Raw genomic sequence first — 4,804 nt, forward strand, 5'->3', positions numbered from 1 at the left:
CTAGTTTAAATTCTCTCAAGAATGATAACATAATTGGATCATATAACAATCCCTCAACATGCAACAAAGGATCACTCCAAAGTTTCTATCGGAGAACGTAGGGCGAAAACGTGCATCAACCCCTATGCATAGATTACCCCAATTTCACCTCGGGAATCCGCGAGTTGAGTGCCAAAACATACATCAAGTCAATCAATAGAACGTCCCATTGTCACCACGGATATCCCATTGCAAGACATACATCAAGTGTTCTCCAATCCAATACTCAATCCAACATAACGAAACCTCAAAGAGGAAGACTCAATTCATCACAAGAAACTAGAGAGGGAGAAACACCATATCATCCAACTATAGTAACAAAGCTCGCGGTACATCAAGATCGTGCCAAATCAAGGACACGAGAGAGAGAGAGAGAGAGAGAGAGAGAGATCAAACAGATAGCTACTGGTACATACCCTCAGCCCCGAGGGTGAACTACTCCCTCCTCATCATGGTGGCCGCCGGGATGATAAAGATGGCCTTCGGTGATGGTTTACCCCTCCGACAGGGTGTCGGAACGGGTTCCCGATTGGTTTTTCGTGGGCATAGAGGCTTGCGGCATCAGAACTTCCGATCTAGGGTTCTTTTCTTGGTTTTCCCTATTTATAGGAATTTTTAGCGTTCGAAACAAGTCAGGGGGTGCCCGAGGGGCCCACAAGCCCTTAGGGCGCCCCCTGGGGTGTGCCTGGCAGGCTTGTGGACTCCTCGTCCACTTCCTGGCTCAGCTCTGATGCTTCGGCGTTCTCTTTTGGTCCATAAAAAATCACCGTAAATTTTCAGCCCATTCCGTGAACTTCTATTTCTGCACAAAAATGACACCACGATAGTTCTGCTGAAAACAGCGTCAGTCCGAGTTAGTTCTAATAAAATCATACCAAAACCATATGAAATTGTTGCAAACATGGCATGATTACTTCATAAATTATAGATATGTTGGAGACGTATCAGCATCCCCAAGCTTAATTCCTACTCGTCCTCGAGTAGGTAAATGATAAAAGAAAGAATTTATGAAGTGTGAATGCTACCTAACATATTTATCAATGTAAAATTATTTATTGTGGCATGAATTTTCGGATCCATAAGATTCAAAACAAAAGTTTAATATTGACAGAAAAACAATAATACTTCAAGCATACTAATAAAGCAATCATGTCTTCTCAAAATAACATGGCCAAAGAAAGTTATCCCTACAAAATCATATAGTCTGGCTATGCTCCATCTTCATCACACAAAGTATTTCATCATGCACAACCCCGGTGTTAGTCAAGCAATTGTTTCATACTTTTGGTGTTCTCAAACTTTTTCAACTTTCACACAATACATGAGCGTGAGCCATGGATATAGCACTATACGTGGAATAGAGTATGGTGGAGGTTGTGAGGAGAAGACAAAAAGGAGAAAGTCTCAAATCAACTAGGCAAATTAATGGGCTATGGAGATGCCCGTCAATTGATATCGATGAAAGTGAGTAGGGATTGCCATGCAACAGATGCACTAGAGCTATAAGTGTATGAAAGCTCAAAATAGAAACTAAGTGGGTGTGCATCCAACTTGTTTGCTCATGAAAACCTAGGGCAATTTGAGGAAGCCCATCATTGGAATATACAAGCCAAGTTCTATAATGAAAAAGTACCACTAGTATATGAAAGTGACAAAATAGGAGACTCTCTATCATGAAGAACATGGTGCTACTTTGAAGCACAAGTGTGAGAAAGGATAGTAACATTGTCCCTTCTCTCTTTTTCTCTCATTTTTTATTTTCTCTTTTTTCTCCTTTTTTTGTTTTGGGCTCTTTGGCCTCTTTTTTAGAGTAACACCTCCAAAATCACTTAGCCAAACCCATGTCCAAAAATTCCTCTCCATGTTCTCTCTGCCGGATCATCCGGGCATCGCCTAGATCATCTTGCTAGGACCTGGAGGCACCCGAAGCTTGCAAACAAAGACAGATCATCCAGGTCGCTATCTAGATCATCTAGATGTCAGCTAGACACTTTGCCCGCTATACAGAGATCATTTTCACCCGAGATTGCCCAGATTGTCAAGACTGCACCCCGGACGTCCGGATTACCCCTTTGCACAATTGACAGTGCTAAATCATCTTGATTACCTCCCAGATGTCCAGAACCCTTTCGTGGTTGTGCTAGGTTGACCAAGCTGGATCATCCAGATCCCTAAGCGAATCGTCCGGGCTTTGCCCAGATCATCCGGGCAGGTATCCGGATCATCCGGGCATGTCACTTACAGCACCCAAACGACTCTATTTTCTTAGAGCTATAAATACCCCACTCCCACTCTGGGAGAGGGTTGGTCACTACACTCATATTTTCCCCAAGAACACAAGTGCTCCCTCTCACACTCTCCAACACTTATACTTAGATCTTGAGACGATTTGTGAGAGTTCTTGAGAGTTGTTCCCTTCAAAAGATAGATACACTCCCTCTCCTTGTAGTGGCCAAAGCAAATAATGAATTGAGCATGTCTTGAGCTTTTTCCCTCGATCTTATTACTCTTGTATGTTGGAGACTTCTAGGAGGTAGGCGTTCTTTGGAGAGGAATCGTTCATTGTGATTACCCCCGAAAAGTTTGTGAAAGTTCTACCACTAGTGGTTGAGAAATGCCTTCATGGTGTTGTCTCAGGGGAAGAATAGAGTGAGCATTTGTGGTGTTGGTGTGATTTTGTGGTAATATCTGCCTCTCCAACGGTGAGTAGGTTCCTTCCAAGGAAGTGAACATCGGCATGCATCCTTGTCCCAGGAGTTGCGGTTATCTCTAACTCTAACTCTTTACTTGTGGTTATTTGTCTCTTGATATCTACTTACAGTATATCTTGCTTGCTTACTTTGCTACTTGTTGTTGAATATATTGCTTGCACTGGATTCACCTTTGTAATTGTCAGGCTCATTTTCATATTTCGCACTATTTCCTAAAATTGCTATGTAAGAATTAAAATTTGTAATTGTTCATATTCACCCCCCCCCCTCTTAGGTCCATCTCGATTCTTTGACCAACCCTGAACAATCATATCCCTTCTATCATCCTCGGAATGAGCATCTTATTTTCTCATCTCTTTCAGATGTATATATATACTTAGAATCAATAGGAACCGTCCATTCACTTTTTTCAATCTCCTTTAACTCTAACAATTTTAGTATACTAGTATGTATACACGTGCAAGGCACGTCTTAATTGAAAGAATGATTTTGGTAAAAGAGAAGAAGCCATAGATTTGCTAATAGATTAAAGTCAAAAGGAAAGAAAATATAGCAATATGTGAATTTGGATATTAATTAATTGTGATTAATAAGTATTATAAAGGTAGGAATTATTATTCATACAAGAAACTATATGTTCACGTCAGAAAAATAGCATCTTACTTTTTGCTCCCCGCTTTACTCCCAACCAATCTTGTTTGGGTTCAAACTGCCATGCACTCAAGCGGCAATACAGCCCATGAGGAGCAGACATGGGCTTCTTCTTTTTCTTGAAAGGTCACATGATTGTTCCAGAACACATTAGAGGTAGTTTTTTTCTTGAATACGCACGAGTGTGCGTATCATATATTATAGAAGAAATGTGGAAGAACCCTCCATAGTTTAGTTACATGGGAGATTACAATGCGCTACGCCACCATCCACCTCCAATGACCTAACCAGAGTACTCTCGATGAGACCACTCCAATGTCCCTGCGGAGGACATATCCAACTCTCTTCATAGCATTCCCGCCTGCCTCCAAACCTTGCTCTCGCTCGTAATCCGGTGCAGAACCTGACGCAGGCTGGCCGTTGCCCCATCGAAGACTATGACATTTCGGTTCTTCCATAGCTCCCACATGACAAGGAGGCACAAGGTTTGTATCATCCTGGCCTGACGCCAGTGTCTATCCTGCCGGGCTCACCAAGCCGGCAGAGGCTTCCCTACTCGCGGTGCACCTTACGGGACACCGATGGCCGTGAACAACTTGGCGCACACTTCCCTCGCTAGAACGCATTCAGTGAGCAAGTGGCCAATCGTCTCATCGTGTTGACCACGGAAAGGACACGAGTCTTGGTGAGGAAGGCCTCTCAATGTCAATCTGTCCGACGTCAAGCAGTGGTTCATGATCGCAAGCCATGAGAAGAAACATCACCGTAGCGGGGTCCGCGAAAGCCATGTGAATGCCGCGGTGGGCAACACCTCTTGAGTAGCAAACTTAGTCGCACAGGCCGACTTGGCCGAGAAGGCGCCGTGCTTCTCCCAGGACTAGGTGATACTGTCCGCATGGTGATCGTCGAGCTGAACCGTCGGCCTGACCCGCCATGATCGCGGCCCAGACGTTCAAATACTCCGCAAATTACTCTGCGTTTAGTGTTGGCCCGACATCATAGGCCCGTCTCCCCTCAGTGACGGCCTCATACACCATCCTGGACCTCCGTGCACGGGGCCGGACACACTCGTAAGCCCGCGGCGCAAGCTCCTGCAGCCGGCATCCATTAAGCCATCTATCCTCCTAGAAGAGTGTGCCTCGCCCATCTCCCACGGCCGCGCAGGTCGTCGCCTGGAATAGTTTCCTCGATTCCTTTGAGACGAAGAACGAGAACTCTGGCCAAGGCCTATTTTGATCAATCCGCTGCAACCGAAGCCACTTGGTCTGTAGGGCCACATTCATCCATCTCATGTCCAGGATACCTAGGCCACCGGCCCATTTGGGTGTGCACACCCTCTCCCAGGCCACAGCGCAAGCACCTCCTCCCGCGTCTGCCTTGCCAGCCCAAAGGAAGCCACGACA

Source organism: Triticum urartu, unplaced genomic scaffold, assembly GCF_003073215.2.
Source record: "Triticum urartu cultivar G1812 unplaced genomic scaffold, Tu2.1 TuUngrouped_contig_720, whole genome shotgun sequence".
NCBI classification, from domain to species: Eukaryota; Viridiplantae; Streptophyta; class Magnoliopsida; order Poales; family Poaceae; genus Triticum; species Triticum urartu.